General features: G+C 33.7%; 2 long non-coding RNA genes across 2 annotated transcripts; one reads left to right on the top strand and one right to left on the bottom strand.

Annotated features, from left to right (window-relative positions):
- Window positions 1–1,327: 1,327 nt before the first annotated feature.
- On the bottom strand, window positions 1,328–9,686 carry LOC143082344 (uncharacterized). Its single transcript, XR_012980353.1, has 4 exons — window positions 7,038–9,686; window positions 4,772–4,932; window positions 2,713–2,833; window positions 1,328–1,762 (listed from the first exon to the last, which is right to left on the bottom strand). It is a non-coding gene; the product is annotated as an uncharacterized LOC143082344 (long non-coding RNA).
- A 247-nt stretch (window positions 9,687–9,933) lies between these two features.
- LOC143082345 (uncharacterized) lies at window positions 9,934–12,009 on the top strand. The gene is made up of 3 exons (XR_012980354.1): window positions 9,934–10,590; window positions 10,750–10,911; window positions 11,534–12,009. It is a non-coding gene; the product is annotated as an uncharacterized LOC143082345 (long non-coding RNA).
- Window positions 12,010–18,986: the final 6,977 nt, after the last annotated feature.

Raw genomic sequence — 18,986 nt, forward strand, 5'->3', positions numbered from 1 at the left:
AGACTCGGGATGTTACTTTTCAGACATCCTCCGTTTCAAACCAGCCCATCTGAATATGATGTATTTCACAAATAGAATGCAAACATACACAAATTGGCCGGATCAGATTAAACAAAAGCCAGAAGATCTAGCTCATAATGGTTTTTTTTACACCGATATAGGAGATAGAGTGACATGTTTTTATTGTGACATTACTCTAAAAAAGTGGACTAAAGAAGACGATATCGAAACGGAACATATAAAATGGGATCCAAATTGTTTATTTACAAAGATGGTATCTAGTAAAACCTTATCCAACATACTTATGAAATAAGAATGTTACGTAATGAATGAGATTCACTATAAGAAGATCCTCAAATTCCGTTCATTTACAGATTGATTGTTGTAGAGAGCAGACACTATGGATACAACATTTGAAAAAGCCGAGAAACTTATGCATCACACACTTAAATATTTGTATGCTAGGATGGTCTTAAACTGTTTACCGGATATTGTGAAAGAACATTGTTATGGGTGTGAAGTAAACCACCCGAGTCAGATTCAACACACTTGTTTAATGTGGACAAAAATGAAACATTTAGAAACTTATTTCGATATTGTTTATAAACAGATAGCAGAGAAGGACATGGTTCGGAAGATGTCCAATCAAGTGAAGCTCATGGATGTACCAGATGACTATAAAAATGACTTTTTATCTACATTAAATGATTGGTGCATTCTACATAAACCAAGTACTAAAAATGTGTTAAACTGGTGCAAACGATTGGTGTTGTTGGAAGAAAGATTCACAGACGCATTAAATTAATGTAAAACACACCTTAGTTATCATTCGATGTGAAACACTCATCATGAACAGGCGTATTTTTGAAAACTCAACCTTCCTGAAAGAACTTTACTATGATAGACCCCGAAGAAGAAAAGAATTGATTGCGGAGAGTTCCGATGATCAAATTCAAACCATTTCACACATTGCATATAAAATTTATCATGCAACACTTATGATTAGTATAGTACATAGACGAAAACTTCGAGAGTTTCGGAAAACTATTCAGTTTTTAGCCAGTGGAAGAATTAGTGTAAGCAGGAAAAGACGAGTACTGTTAGTGTATCACAAATTAATACCACTCCTGATTAAGCCTCTGTTGCATTTACTAGACGAACAATGAGAAGCTTGAACTGTTTCTAATGATATTTCAATAAAAGTTAGTTACTTGTATTTTGTTTTGTTTTTTTGTTTTTTTTTGTCTTTTTATTATATTGTCACAAAGTGCATATTGGTTAGGTATCTCAATTGAAGAAAGAGTCAGTAAAATTTAAATTCCTTCTCGCTTTCAAAACTTTACTTCAGTAGAGATACCAAACCAAGACTATCAGCCTTAAATACAGAGGGAACAGGTCTTACCTTTCATAGAATGAAAAAAAATCCAAGATGAACACACAAGATAGAATAAATGATTTAATATCAAACACATATAAAAACACACATGTAGGTCCCGAAAAAATATACAGGATATTAAAATCCAAAGGAATCACTAATGTTGGACGATCCAGGATAAAAAGACTATTACGAAGTCAAGACAGTTACATTTTAAGAAAGGAACTCCGTCATTCTTTTCGTCGTGCACGTGTAATTGTATCTGGAATTGATGATCAGTGGGACATGGACCTCGCTGATATGTCAAACATTGCAAGTGAAAACGATCAGTTTCGATACCTATTAGTCGTCGTGGATATCTTTTCAAAGTATCTGTGGATTCAGGTTCTGAAAAATAAATCAGCGAAAGTTGTAGTCGAGGCAATGAAGAAAATTTTAGCCGGTAACAGAAAATGTAAAAAGATTCGAACTGATAAAGGAAAAGAATTTAACAACAACATAATGAAATCATATCTGAAAAATGAAGGTATACAATATTTCACCACACAGAATTCAGAAACAAAGGCTAACTACGCAGAAAGAGTTATCAAGACTGTGAAAAATATGATGTATCGATACTTCACAGAGAGGAGAAATCATAAGTACTTGGATGTACTTCAAGATATCGTTAAAGTATACAATTCTACTCCACATAGAAGCTTGAACAATATCCAACCAAAAGACGTCAGCAAAACAAACGAAGCAGATATATGGGCATATATGTATTTAAAACCAAAGAAAATAACATCAAAAAAGCCTCGATCATACCACTTTAAGGCTAATGACTTCGTTCGTATTTCTTACATTTCTATGCTATTTGACCGTTCATATGATGAACATTTCACAAGAGAAATTTTTAAAGTTAGCCGAAGATTTCGAATGCAGGCTATACCGGTTTATAGAATAAAGGAGTATGATGGAACTTCCATAAAAGGATTATTTTATGAATCAGAGATGGTTAAAGTGAACAAGGATGAAGATGTTATGTGGTATGTAGAAAAAAAAATTCGAAAACGTAAGAGAAATGGACGGGTTCAGTGGTTAGTTAAGTTTGAAGGGTGGCCAAATAAATATAATCAGTGGTTGAATGAAGAGGATATCACAGATCCAAATGATTCCTAAAGATGAGCATCTACATTACATTCAATAGTGAAAAATCTCTGAACTATTTTCCAAACAACAAAGCATATACTTTTTCTTCTCAACTGAATTCACCTGTGTTTTTAAATGGAAATTGGAGAGTTGCCTTAGTTGAAGCAGACATTTCAAGTAGCATATCTAAATCAGAAGCCATTTACCTGTATTCTAATATTTGTGGTGAATCTATTGTCGATGGAGAACAAAAGCCACTTCTTCGAAGGTTAAGTGCAGCCTCTATGGGAAACTGGTCAAACATTTTCGAAGTGCCGCATTATGTTCCTGTAAAAATAAATGACCTCTATAATATTGATATCTATATAACTGATGGTGACAACAATCTAGCTTCATTTTTAGATATTCCTGCAACGGTAACACTACACTTCAAATCGTTTCCATTCTTTTAAAAATGAACAAGATGTATGTGCCAAATGTAGGAAGCTGGATTAATTATTATGAGAAGCTAGACAGAAAAGGTCACCACAAAACTAACAAAGGTCAAAAACAAATCGGAGGTGGGTCTCTAATTGGAACCTCAAGGTCATCCATTACACCAATCGGCATACCAACCAAAACCCCTTCTGATGAGAAAGTAAAAATTCAACTTGTCTCCCCCGTCCATCAAACGGATGAAATGGCCAAGGACATGGTTGAAAGAGAGAAAAAGACATTAAAAAGAAAGCCATCTGGTTATGATACCAATTCTACCAAAAGACGTCGAACAGGCAAGACCTCCAAAAAGCCCAGTAAAACCACCAAAAAATTGACTAAGCACAAAAAGTCAAGAAAGACAACCAAAACAACAAACAAGAAGAGACATACGAAGAAGAAAACCAACAAGAAAAAACTGCAAAGCTCTGTGAAAACCTTCAAAGACATATTCAAGTAAATGGCTGCTTTATCGTTAGATGGCTTCCAAGAAGCTCAACCAAGTGGTTTGGATCTGTTTTCATTGCCACCAACACAGACAGCGATTGATTCAGTGTATTATGATGAGCATAGGTCAACAGCACAGCTAACTGGAACTGCACCAATAGAATTTAACATTGCAGCCCAAAATTCACTAGAGTATATAGATTTGAGAAAAACAAAATTATATGTAAAAGCGAGAATAAAACATATCAATGGAGACAGTCTAAAACCTACTGAGTATGTTGGTCCAGTTAACAATTTTCTACATTCTATGTTCTCACAGATTGATATAACATTACAAAATAAGTTGGTGACATCAACTACCACACATTATCCATACAAGGCAATGATACAAACTCTGTTATCTTTTGGATCTGAAGCAAAAAAATCTCAGCTGACTAGCCAGTTATGGAAAAAAGATCAACCAGGACATTTTGATGATAGTGATGTAGAAAATGGCAGCAATTCTTCCTTATTCGATCGCGCACAGTATTTTACTCAAAGCCAAGTGTGTGATTTAGAAGGTCCGTTATTTCATGATTTATGCAGTCTGGACAGATACATGCTGAACCAAGTAGCTATTAATGTTAAACTTTACCGTTCAAGACCTGAGTTTGCTTTGATGACAAGTGAAAAAGATCCAAATTTTCAAGTCATCATCGATGACATAGTGTTAAAAGTGTGCAAAATACGTTTAAACCCTGCTGTCATTATGGCACATGCGCAGAAACTACAAACAACAAATGCTAGATATCCCTATACCAGAACAGAAGTGCGCCTTATTTCTATACCTGCTGGGAGTCTTAGTTTCAATTACAATAATTTGTTCAACGGACTCCGACCGACTCGTTGCGTTATAGCTTTTACAGAGTCCGCTAGTTCTAGTGGTTCATATACGTTAAATCCATTCAACTTTCAACATTTCAACCTTAGTCAAATAACGCTCAAACTGAACCAAGTTCCTGTAGGTGGGAATATTATGCAGTTAAACTATGAAGCCACGAGTCGAGCTATACTACCTGCTTTTAATAGTATGTTTGAAGTGACTAACAAGTGGATGAGAGACAGTGGAAATCAGTTGAGTAGAAATGATATAGCAGGAGGAAATGCTTTATATTGTTTTGAAATAGAACCAAATTTCAGCGACGAGGGACAGTACTTAAACTTAGTGAAACAAGGAACTTGTTCTCTAGAAGTCAATTTCAAGACACCTCTAGCGAAAGCGTCCACGTGTGTTGTGTATGCAGAGTTTCCAGCTTATTTTGAAATAAATTTGGAAAGAAACATCATTTTAGAATGAATACTTACCAGCTCAAGTGTGCCATTGTTTCAGACGTTGACTTACAACGATCTGTTCTTGGTGTATTCTCATCTGATGAACTGTCTCAAGTTCATTTACCACCAGGAATGGGTGTGATAGCCAATACAGATGTTGCAGGCTTACCAGGAAGACATTGGGTAGCATTTTTCTGTAATAGAAAGAACAGTCTTGAAGTATTTGACTCTTTTGGGTATTCAGAAAAAGAACTCATTATTTATTTTAACAAATTCATGCGGAATTATGCATACATACAATCAAACGAGAAAAGACTACAAGGTGATGGCACAGTTGTGTGTGGACAATATTGTTTGTTTTATTTAATGTGTCGTGTGAGAGGATTTACCATGCAACAGATAACAGATGTGTTTTCAGAAGACTATCAATTGAATGACAATTTTGTGTACAGTTTTATTGACAATCGGTTTCATTGCTGTGTGAACAATGTGTGTAATGTCATGAATCAATCTTGTATCAAAATAAAAAATTAATGCTTATATGTTGTTGTCTCTCTTTTTTTTTTACGTATAAAACAGTTTGTCTCTTAGCTATTTTTATTATTTCACTTGAACAGCATGGTTGACTGGTGGGAGAAGGAAAGTTTGCTCAAATTTCAGAGTCCAACATCAATATTCATTGTTGGTCCGTCAAATTCGGGAAAAACAATGTACACCAAAAACCTTCTTGAAAATGCAGATGGTATGTTTCAAGTACCACCGTCGAAGATATTTTACTGTTACAGTATTTGGCAGTCAGTTTTCGATGAAATGAAATCAGCAATACCAAACATTGCATTTTTTCAAGGTTTCCCCTTTATGGATGTTTTATCAGAATGGGGGACTTTACAAGGGCATAAGGTTCTTGTTTTAGATGACCTGATGGTGGAATCTGCGGATAGTAAAGAACTGATTCATCTCTTAACTGTAGGAATTCACCATAACTCAATCACTTTGATTCAGATTCTACATAACTTGTATTGTAAAGGCAAAGCCATGAGAACAGCCTCCCTCAATTGCCATTACTTTGTTTAATTTCGGAATTATAGAGATCAGTTACAAATTCAAACTCTTGGTAGGCAGATTTTCCCCGGACAGTCTAAATACTTTCTAGATGCATACAAGAAGGCGACATCTGTAGCCTATCGCCCATTAATTATTGATTTAAATCCACATACAGACAAAACATATCAGTTGACAACAGATCGTGGAGTTGGACAGACACCTATCGTATATCACTCTACAGAATGAAGGACTATTTAGTACATTTTCTTTTGAATGCTACTGTAAAACAAATTTCTCAAGCGATTAAATCACTAAACAAGAAACAGTTGGAATGGTTGATTGAAATAATATACAATGTGATGCAAGGAGTTTGCCCCATTTCAAGTGTCGATAAAACTTTGCTGACCAAGAAAAGGAAGCTCATACGTAAAATTGTTTCCAAAGGAGTAGCATATAAACAGAGAAGATTATATTTATTAAAAATAAGAGGACTGCTTCCTATTTTCCTACAGGCATATCTCCGTTATGTCTCGCGAACTGATTCTGATCCCTAAACTAAGGTATGAACAATTAAAAAATCCAGAGACATTGCCAGAAAAAAGAGAAAATCGAGATCAAGATCAGCCGAAAGATAAACCAGAAAACATCGATGACTTAGAAAGTAAACAGTCAGTAGAGGACTTTCAACCTGAAAAATTGAAGAAGTCAAACAAAAAGAGAAAAATTACACAAGACGAGGAAAATAAACCATATATCGCTATGCCTCTTAAAACAATGCTGCAAGAGAAAAGTAAACAAAAACCAAAGATGAACTGGTTATCGTTTCAAATTTAGATGTCACGTGACATCGTTACGTGTATTTAAATTGAGGAAATTAGGTAGCTGTTATCATTTGGTGTAAAGTGAAAAACATGGCTCACCACGGTGTTCATACCAATGATTTACATTTTAACGAATCTGATGATGGTATGTTGGTGGAGACAGCCATAGAGGTTGAGAATAATCTCAAACGTAGGAAATCATGTGCTGAAAATGCTGATGTCAAAAGACCAAAGTTAAATTGTGATATTTGTGGTAAAACTTTCAAATACAACAGAAATTTGAAGAGACATATGAATTCACATTTTACCAGAATTCAGTGTTTAACGTGTGGGAAATCGTTTACACAAAAACATAATTTAGTCAAACATGGTAATAAGTGTTCTAGACAGCACACAATAAACAAACAAGATAAACAATTATCTAAGCAACTTACATGTAGACACTGTGATGTCTCCTTTGATGATGTTGATTCTTTATTCACCCATGTTGCCAACCATCATCCGTTAAACCAAACAGGAGGTAGAATGCCTAAAACGGAGGAGCCAGTAGTCAGTCAGATAAAACGTAAACGGTTTCGTTTTAAGAAAAGCGCCATTAACAAATCAGTGAATCGTGTAGACCTTATGCCTATTGGTGATGAAAAATATGATTTATTACGTTTTTTGGCTAATACGAAAACTGATGTTGAAGAAATAATAGTATCTCAACAAAAGAAACAAAAAAATGTCAAATGGTATGTAAATGCTCGAGTGGAGATGGTTCGAGATATTGATGATGGACAACAAGAAAAGACTCACCCACATTTCCGCAGCAAAAGTTACATATCTCTTCAGAATGAGAGTAATGATCATAGTTTAAATGAAGCTTTCCAAACGATTAACAGAGTAATGGAAGAATTTATCAACAAAGGATCTAACTGGATAATGAATAAAGTTATATGCCTCGAAGTACATACTTTACCATACTCACCCATAGCTGGTTCAAATTATATGGAATTACCACACAAAATTAAGGCCACTGGTGGAATTATCAACATTAGAAATGATGACCAAAAGTGTTTCCTATGGTCTGTACTGGCAGCCCTACATCCGATGGAATATAATCCATATCGGAAGTCACATTATACGGCACACGAAAATGAATTGAACATGAATGATATTGAATATCCTGTGTCTTTAACAAAAATGGAGAAATTTGAGAAACAAAACAATATTTCAATCAATGTTTTTGGCTTTCAAAACGAAGAAGTGTTCCCTCTATATTTAACAAAGTTAGAAAATGTAGATAGGGAGATCGATTTATTGTATTTATCACAGAACGGGGAAACTCACTACTGTTGGATCAAAAATTTAGATCGTTTCCTTGGATCAATGACTAAATTTCACACCAAACGGTTTTACTGTAGAAGATGTCTTCACGGATTCATAAGACAAGACTTATTAAATGAACACAGACTATATTGTAATAAGTTTGATTTTCAAAAAGTGACTTATCCAAAAGAAGGAGAAGCCATTCTAGAATTTAAAGACTTTCATAAACAAATGCGTGTTCCTTTTGTCATCTATGCAGACTTTGAATGCTTTGCAAAAAAGATGGATACTTGTCAACCAGACCCAACTCAATCGTCAACAACACATAAAACAAAATTTGTTCCATGTGGTTACTCCTACGTTGTGGTTAGTTCAAATGATAGATATTCCAAGCCAGCCGTTGTGTACAGAGGAGAGGACGCAGTCGGACACTTTTTTGAAAATATATTTACAGAGGAAGAATACATAAACGATATATTGAGGAACAGTTATGAGGAGTTAATTATGAGTGTGGAAACCGAAACTCAATTTCAAAATGCTACAAACTGTTATGTATGCAATCAACCATTTTCAGACAAAATAATCAAAGTTCGTGACCACGACCATTTAGGTATAAACGAAGATAACAAATCACCAAAGTATAGCAATTACAGAGGGGCAGCCTGTCAGAGATGCAACTTGAGTTTGAAAAGTCCAAATTTCATTCCGGTCTATTTTCATAATTTGCGGAACTTTGATGCACACCTTTTGCTGTCGGAAGCTGGTAAATTCAAGGACAAAAAATTAACATGTATACCAAACAATATGGAGAAATATGTGTCCTTTTCTGTTGGACAGCTGAGGTTTTTAGACACATACCAGTGCATGAGTAGCTCTTTGGAGACGTTAATTGCCAATTTAGCGGCAGACGGTTTTAAAAATTTCAAACAATTTCGAAAAGCTTTCCCCAATGACGAACACGCTAAACTTTTGCTACAGAAAAACGAATACTGTTATGATTATGTAAATTGTTCTGAAAGATTTGAAGAGACAGCTCTCCCTCCAAAAGCGGCTTTTTATAATTCCTTAACCAAAGAAGCTATTTCTGATGAAAAGTATGAACACGCTCAAAAGGTCTGGAACACGTTCAAAATGAAAACCTTAGGGGATTTTCACAATTTGTATGTATTAACAGATACACTACTCTTAGCAGATGTTTTCGAACGATTCCGTGACATGACCCTTGAATATTACAAGTTGGATGCTAGTCACTTTTTCACGAGTCCAGGTTTAGCATGGCAAGCAGCATTGAAAATGAGTGGTGTCTGCCTGGACTTAATTACTGATCCCCTCATGTACAACATGATAGAGCTTGGAACACGAGGTGGGGTCAGTATGGTTACCAAAAAATACAGTCGAGCTAATCATCAATATGTTGAGGACTTTAATGAATCAGATGTGAAAAAACACATCATGTATCTAGATGCTAACAATTTGTACGGTTGGGCAATGTCTCAGCCATTGCCTTATGGTTTTTTCCATTTTTTAAATGAAGATGAAATTAGTCATTTTGAGTTACAGAAAGTCGAGTCAGACGCAAAAGAAGGCTACATTTTAGAAGTAGACATAGAATATCCCGAACATCTCCACAACAAACATAACGATTATCCTCTGGCACCCGAACATCTACTCATTGAAGACAAAGATCTTTCGAAATACAGTACTGGATTGTGGGAAAAGCTCAATACCGTAAAAAATAAAGACAGTGTAGAACAGGTTAAACCTAGGATTAAAACCCGAAAATTAATTCCAACTCTGAAGAAAAAGACAAACTATGTGGTGCATTATCAAAATTTACAACTTTATACAGAACTTGGAATGAAAATAACTAAAATACATAGAGTATTAGGATTTCAACAAAAGGCATGGCTTAAAACCTACATAGAATTCAACACCAACATGAGAAAACAGGCAAACAACGACTTTGAGAAGGACTTTTTCAAACTGATGTGTAATAGGTATGTTTCTTGTTGTTTTTTTTTTTTTTTATATATAGATTAGACTGTTGGTTTTCCCGTTTGAATGGTTTTACACTTTTGGGGCTCTTTATAGCTTGTTGTTCAGTGTGAGCCAATGCTCCGTGTTGAAGGCCGTACATTGACCTATTATGGTTTACTTTTTTTTTTAATTGTTATTTGAATGGAGAGTTGTCTCATTGGCACTCACACCACATCTTCCTATATCTATGTTATTTTTAAATGTGTAAGATTTTAAAGTGTTGTCAAGATCTCGAGTTTGCTTGTTGTCTCATTGTTGCATTACCCACATTGATTTAATTATGTTTTGTGGTTTTTGTGTCGGCTTCTATAGTACTTATCTAAAAGTATTCCTACTTTTTCAGTGTTTTTGGTAAATGTATGGAAAATTTGCGTGCTAGGATGAATCTAAGACTAATCAATTCAGCCTCGGAAGAAAAACTAAAAAAGTTAGTAGCTCAACCGTCGTTTCTATGCTGTCAAATTTTCAATGAAGACCTCGTTGGAGTACACAACCAACAGATCAACCTAACTCTCAACAAACCCATCTATGCCGGACAAGCTATTTTAGACCTTTCAAAGAGACTGATGTATGAATTTCATTACAAGGTGATGAAGCCTCAGTACGGTGACAAGATCAACTTGCTGTTTACAGATACAGGTATGATATTTTTGTTTGTTTGTTTGTTTGTTTGTTACAGTAAAAGCCATTGTTTCTTTTAAATTTCTAATATTTCTCATTGTTTTCTCCTTTGTATAAGTAGAATAAAGGAAGTGATTCCTCTTTGGTATTGTGCTAACATTTCTGAATTCATTTTAGATTCGTTGTGTTATGAGATTCTGACTGATGATGTATATGAAGACATGAAACCTATCAAAGACCTATTCGATACCTCCAACTACGGCTCATTCGACAAAACGAAACATCTCTTTTCCAGCAAATATAAGAAAGTCGTTGGGAAATTTAAAGATGAGCTTGGTGGTGAGTTCTTTCAAACAAACATCTCTCTCTAAAGTTTAACATAAACTTTCTATTCAATTTTGCTTTTCCTTCAAAATGTTTTGTTCAATTTTGCTTTTCCTTCAAAATGTTTTGTTCAATTTTGTTTTTCCTTCAGAATGTTTTGTTCAATTTTGCTTTTCCCTCAAAATGTTTTGTTGAATTTTGCTTTTCCTTCAAAATGTTTTGTTCAATTTTGCTTTTCCTTCAAAATGTTTTGTTCAATTTTGTTTTTCCTTCAAAATGTTTTGTTCAATTTTGCTTTTCCTTCAAAATGTTTTGTTCAATTTTGCTTTTCCTTCAAAATGTTTTGTTCAATTTTGCTTTTCCTTCAAAATGTTTTGTTCAATTTTGCTTTTCCTTCAAAATGTTTTGTTCAATTTTGTTTTTCCTTCAAAATGTTTTGTTCAATTTTGCTTTTCCTTCAAAATGTTTTGTTCAATTTTGCTTTTCCTTCAAAATGTTTTGTTCAATTTTGTTTTTCCTTCAGAATGTTTTGTTCAATTTTGCTTTTCCTTCAAAATGTTTTGTTCAATTTTGCTTTTCCTTCAGAATGTTTTGTTCAATTTTGTTTTTTCTCATGTACCTCAAAACATCTTTTCAGGTGTTCCTTTAAAAGAATTCGTTGGCTTGAGACCTAAAATGTACAGCCTTTTGTATAACCAGACCTCTACAGAAGGTATCACATGCGAAAAGGAAAAAAAAGTGGCGAAAGGCATTTCAAAAACTGAAATAAAACAGACTCTCCGACATGAAATGTATAAGAAATGTTTAAATGAAGAAACTACGACCACCAATTCAATGACATGCATTAGAAGTAAAAATCATGAACTGTTCATGGATACCGTTGTGAAAAAAGGACTGTGTAGTTTTGATGATAAACGTTACTGGAAGAACCCAATTGAAAGCTATGCCTATGGACATTATAAGATAGACACATATTAGTGATAGTATTTAATAAATATTCTTAAAAAACTAACCGTCTCAGTTTGTTTGTATTATGTCCGTAATGAAATTTTGAAAATGTTATTCCTTTAAACGCCTCACTAGTCACACCACATCGTTATTGCATCGTCTGGAAAAATGCTCCCATCTGGTGGTGCTGGTGGTGGTGGTGGTGGTGGTGGTGTATAAACCGGCACTACATTTTCTTTCAGAATAACCTGCTCCTGCGGCTGGGGGAGCGGCTAAAACAAGAAAAATAAAATAAAACTCAAACTCAAACTCAAATGTTATGAAGAAAGTTTTATATACTTGCGAGAGGTGTTGATGGTGTACATATTGTTTTTCGCTCATTCTTTTGTGTATAAATTAGGTTGTTATCTTTTTTCTCTCTCGGATGTTTGTTTTACATTTATCATTTTGAAGCTATTTATAGCTGACTATGAGGTATGGGTTTTGCTTATTGTTGATGGTTGCAAGGTGACCAAAAGTTGACAATTTCTGTATCATTTGGTCTCTTGTGAAGAGTTATCTTATAAACAATCATACCACATCTTCGTTTTATGTTATTCAATTGTTGCATTAAATTGGTTAAAAAGAAAGGCAAACGTGAACACCAATATCTCCTCTAACAAAAGCGAGGTAGATAGATAAACAGAAAGATAAACGGTAGTAGACAATACTTAAAACCTTCCTGTTGTTTACGGTAAGCGCATACAAACAGAGAGAAAAAAAAACCCTCAAAGGGTATAATCTTTAATTACCTCGGTTTTTAAAGAAAACTCCTACACGTGAATCTCATGTAAAAACAAAAAGAAAGAAAATAGTCTTACCTGTGGAAAGTATGCCGTTAGGGACTCTAGGTGCCCCCTCAAGGTAAAAAGATCGTCTAACTCGTCTAAGCCTAAATTCAGCTTCACCGCACCATTAGATGTCGCTAAATCTAAATAAAAAAGCCCTCTGGCGGACTTTTTAAAGGAAAGGACTTTCCCTCTCCCGAATTGGGTCTTGTACTCTGTCTTGCCAGTTGAAGTAACAGACTGGGTAAACTGCACATTTTCGGCCGCCATTCTGATAACACTTAATCGTTTGTAAATATATTTCTAAACAAAGGTTAGAAGTACTGACTTGTAAACGAAAAATACACACTTTTATATTTATTTCATTTTTCTAGCTAATATTATCTAAACCAATAATATTACACTTTGAAGTATGGGGTGGGACTAAAGGAGGGATAACCACCTCATTTTTAGGTTTCGCATAACAACTCTATTCCAAATTGTTTATGTGGTGCGCAAACAAAAATGCGCTTAACAACAAAACAACGTGTTGATGAATCTCTAGAAACTATACTATGATAATATGTCATCTGCTTTATTTTTGGGTTTCTTAACTTAAAATCTTTATCTAAAGCAGCTACATTGTAAAAAAAAAACCAACCCCAAAACGTTTGATTTTTTTTTTTTTGAGTGCCATTGCCTTGTACCTAATATTTTCTTATTATATGTTTCCATTCCCCCCTTCTTTTTTTTTTCGAGTTATACTATTGTTGAAGATCATATAGCAACATCTCAATTCTTTCATATTTATTCTTTTTTCGTATTGTTTTTTGATACAATCATAATCTCCCGCCTTTTTATTTTTAATTAACTGTTGATTGCGTGCACATGCGCAGACGATTCATAAGGAAAAAAAACTGAAAAATCGGGTTAGGAAAATATATTGGAGACATCTACTGTGGAGCACCAACATGTGCCGATGATATTGCCTTGGTAGCAAACTCGCCAACAGAACTCCAAGTAATGATCTCAACGGTGGAAAATTACAGCAAACACGAAAAATATGTTCTTCAACCTACTAAGAGCGTCGTCTTAAAAAACAAAGGCAGTAACAGTAGCGCCAGTTCTCTCCAAGACTTCTCAATTAATGAGCAGGCAATTATTCAACCAGACTCAGCGGTACACCTGGGTATTAAACACAATGCTAACTTTAAGAAGACCATCACCTCTCACATAAATGAAAACATATCGAAAGCAAGAAGAAGTATGTATAGCCTGATGGGCGCAGGACTCCATGGCAAAAATGGACTTAACCCTACAACAAGTCTTCATATATTTCATACATACGTTCTACCGGTGTTAACATACGGCTTAGAAATTCTCCTCCCAGATAAGAAACAACTAGATAATATAGAAGTATTTTACCGAAAATCATTAAAGCAAATTCTATCCATGCCAACAAATACAGCAGATGTTGCAATATATACACTTGCGGGAGCTATTCCTATTATTGGGACAATTCATAAATCAGCCCTCACCACATTCAATAAAATCTGCAATATGGATTCATCCGTGGAAAAAGACCTTGCGGTAAGACAACTTGCTTTAGTTGGATTTTCCTCTTCTAGCTGGTTTGGAAAGCTTCGAAATCTCCTTGCCATTTATGAACTCCCATCAGCACAGGATATTCTTGATAACCCATACAGCAAGGAGCGCTGGAAATCAATAGTAAAAAAGGCTGTAGACAATTATTACAGAGCTCAAACTACATCTTCCGCTCGTCTATACTCATCGCTTCGCTTCTTATCCACCAATAATCTGCTATGGAATAGACCACATCCAAGCTTAGCCAGCGTAAATACCTCTTCTCAAGATATTAGTAGATTACCGACGAAGTTGAAACTGTTGACAGGTACTTACTATTTACAAAGCAACAAAGCTGCCTTCAACCAAAACACAGTTGATCCAACATGCCTATTATGCAAGGGTAAGCCAGAAACAATCGATCATATCCTTATGGATTGTCCAGCTCTGCATGAAATCCGTTCACCTTATCTACAAGAATTAGATAATTTTATTGGTAGTATTGATGTGTGCATGAAATGTAGTATCCATAGTAACATCACACTAGACACTAACTTTATATTAGACCCTAGTAGCTTTATTTGTGCTTGTGGTTGTAAATGTAAATGCATGGATTTCTGCTACACTGTAGAATACATCACAAGGAAGCTTTGCTTTGCTCTACATGGACTACGGTCCCGTATTATTAAAAACCTTCCGCCAAGCAAGCGTAAGGGTCTTTGACAGTGACCAACACTCATCTCACGAGGCGTACGTAGTATGTCTTTTTAGGTACATATAATTATATATATAAACATTATTCGTCATTGTGCGAAGTGCTCCTTTGAAGGAGGGATTTTCTCGAACAGAACAGAACAGAATGGTGCATGGATTGAAAAGACTTGGAAGTGAGGCTTGAAAGAAGTGGAAGTGAAAATTTTACGAGAGAAATTTAGAGAAATTGTTTTAAGTTTGGCATCTTATTTAATGCACATTGTATAAAACTTGTACAGCACATATACATACACATTGAGACAAACAAAACAAAACTTGTATTAATCCAGTTTTTCCCAAAACACAAAAAATCATAAATATATTTCATATTGACCGCCATTTTTGATTTTTGTCTTGAATTTTTTTTTTTTTTTTTGTCTTATTTATCTTCCCCGTTGTTCATATTAATATTTTTTCCTTTGTCTTGTTTCATATTTATAAATTATTAAATTAAAATAAACGTCTGGGCTCGCATTTCGGGTGATAATCCGGAAGCTTATTATTGTTACAAAGTCTTTAAAAGAAAACAACCTACCTGTATGTCATTGATAAAGCTGAAAAAAGAGCGCTAGCAGGCCAATTCCAACACCAGAAGGGCCACAAAAGTACAAACCAGTTCTTTTGAGTGATAGCATTGGGGCCAAAATACAAAAACAAAAATTTCTTCAGCAGCATAGAGAAATTAGTTTTTGGTGTGAAGGAGGTCGCAACGTTAACTCAGCAGTGTCTTGGCTAGAAGACAACTTAGAAACAGAGCTACAACTCATAGATAGGAATATCTGGTTATACATTCTTATTGGTACCTGTGATTTTACTGCCCCTAAATATAAGTTTTATTAAGATAAAAGAATTAATTATTAATTTAAATTGTAATTTCAATATCACTGCTTTTAACTCTTTTTTTTTTTTTTTTTCTTACAGTGATATTCTTTCTAATAGGTGGATTTATTGTTTGGAGGAAAAGACATTCTAATAATATTTCAAACTCAGAAGATGAACTCTATAATAAAGCCTGGTACAATTTAAGTAGTAACAATTTATAAAATTTGTATTTTTTTTTAATTTTCTTGTAGAGCAATTTCAAGTTCTAATCTTCACCATGATTAGTGTATTGGTGGTTTTAAACCGAATACATAGACTTTTACTAAACGCCATACCAGCTTTAAGAAACTTCATCCCCCATATAAGACAGCTTATTAACCCTCCTCAACATCAACCACTACACCAAGCAGTCCAACCTATACCACCTGTAGTACACCAGGAAGTCATCCTACCCTTACCAGCACCTCCACTCATTTTAAGAAGAAGCACCAGACAGTCCATACCACCCAACAGACTTAATTTGTGATTTATTTGTGTATTATGTTGTTTGTTGTTTTTTTTATTGTTTTCAAACCAAACTTTTATATAATTTGTGTAATTAATATGTACCTAACACTGTAGGGGGGATAACTCTGTAAAATCGGCTAAATGTTTTATTTATGATATGTATTGAAGGACATTGTAATAAGCTTCTCAATGGTTGAAATTAGTGTTTGTTAAACTGTTATATACCCAGTGTAATTTTTATGAAGAAATGGTTGGTTCAAATATTTTGAAATTTATGTTTAAAGTATTTCTTACCTGTCCTTCAAGATATCTAAAGCTATCTGTAGCATGTCTCGACTTTGTACACTATTAGCTGCATTGCACTGCTGCATCAATTCTCCCAGAAATGTCTCACTCATTCGTATGAGGCATCCTATTCTAGATTCTCTGTTTTCATGCAACAAAGCATGATATAATGCAGAAACATCAAATTGTGTACTACTAAATGTGTTGATGGGTTGCTGACAGTACCAATTCTTCATTTCTTCAAAATACTCAGGTTGAATCGAACACTTATAACACGGGAAAAAATGACTCCCCACTACTGGCACATGCTGAGATACAAAATTAGTTATTTGTGAAATAAAGTTACTGATTGAAGCACGATGATCCATCATAAAGTTTTCTAAATAGAATGAAAGTATAACATTTTTCCTAAATATTAAAGGACTTATTCTTCTCTCTTGGTAATGATAAGATTCATTAAATAAAGCTGGGTTGATAAATTTAATTCATTTAGACTTAACTGAGATGTCATTTTAGGATTAATTTATATATGTCTAAGCATCCATTGTGGTGACAAAGGAGATATTAGTATTTCTATGCTATATTATCTTAAGAAGTTTATTGAGGGGGGAGGGAGGCTTTTTTTTTTTTTATTATTGAAGGTTTTAACAAAAGAGAGTGATAACTTTCTATACATAAGAAAGACTCAACATCCTGTGTTTGGCATGATTATAAATTATGGATAAATTGATACATTTTTCACTTAATTTCTCTCTTTAAAATTATTTTTATGATGAAAATAGAGAATAAGTCAGATTTTTGAAATGATGTTACTTCAAAGGGTGTTGTTTATATTATACATATCAAGAAGTTTTGTATATGTTTACACAAGTCTGTTATGTTATGTTAAGAAGAAGTTTAACTCAAATTAGTAGTAATATATGTTTATCTGTCTGATGTTCTCCATTAACAGTTAATCAGTTTTGAAACTTGATTGCAATTAAGACAATTTCCTATACTCTACATCTAAAGATTGTTATACATGTTTATCTATCAACAGTTAATTAGCTTGAGGCTTGATTGTAATTAAAAATATTTAGTAATTACACAGTATAATAACTTCTAAAGGAAGAAAATCAAAATATTTATGAAGCTTTACATCAGAGGGATTATCTGATATGATCTATCAGATTAAAAGATAACGTTTATTTGGTCTTAAAAATATCAAAAATGCTATAGAGGTTGATGGGGAACATTAGACAGACCTTAGTAGTATATGAAATGTTTATACTGTAATATAAAACATGTATATAGTCTTTGCTTTTTCTTGTTATTAAGCAATATAGTTGTGATAATTTATTAAATGTTAATTGTTTTAAAGTTGGTGCTAAATAATTGTGATAATCATTAAAGTTCATATTTCAAATCATGATAGTTGTACTCCTGATAACATGTTGTTATATATATATATTTAATATATTCATGATAGTTTAAGAGAGGAAAATATACTCTATAAAGACAAGTTTTATAAAGAGAGTAGTGCTTATACTATAGTTTTGGTGCTATGCATTCTGTCAGATTTCCCTATAAAGATAAGTTTTATAAAGAGAGTAGTGCTTATACTATAGTTTTGGTGCTATGCATTCTGTCAGATTCCCCTATAAAGATAAGTTTTATAAAGAGAGTAGTGCTTATACTATAGTTTTGGTGCTGTGTATTCTTATATTGAAAAGATAAGCATTTACGGTTGTTAATCAAACCATGATACCTGTATATATATTTTATCTATATTTTGTTACTTTAGTGCAACATTCCATCTTTTAATGTTTGCTTCATGCATGATTTCATTTTAAACATGGAAACCATGTGGGTTATATTTTTATTTTATAACATAATTTATCTTCTATCACATTCCATCAAGTTACTTTTTATATTGTAGTCATTTTTTAAAAACTAAGATCATCTAGTTAATCATATTAGTATATGTAATCCCTTACATGTCTCTTTTTAGAAATCCATTCTTGTTCAAAAAACCATTTGTTTTAGAAGCTTTATAAAATTTTATATATATTAGAAACAAACTCAGGGTTGTATGCTCAAATACCGGTTTTAATACAAGTTTTTATATACTATACATATATTGTTATTTTTTATACTAAAAATACTCAATCAGTGTTTGCAATAATGGTGATCTACACCAAATGTGATGTATACATAATGTATATAAGTTTTTGATAATAAAAATAATTTATTTTCTTCAATCTTTGTTTTATCTCTTCTCAAGCTTCTGTAGTTTGTGTGTTGTGGAAAGAAAATGGAGCCAACCCCTTGTCAACAACCATCTCTCTCGCATATTGGTTAACTCTAAGCAAATAAAAATTTAGACAAGCAAAGAACAACACAAAA

Source organism: Mytilus galloprovincialis, chromosome 7, assembly GCF_965363235.1.
Source record: "Mytilus galloprovincialis chromosome 7, xbMytGall1.hap1.1, whole genome shotgun sequence".
Lineage (NCBI taxonomy): Eukaryota > Metazoa > Mollusca > Bivalvia > Mytilida > Mytilidae > Mytilus > Mytilus galloprovincialis.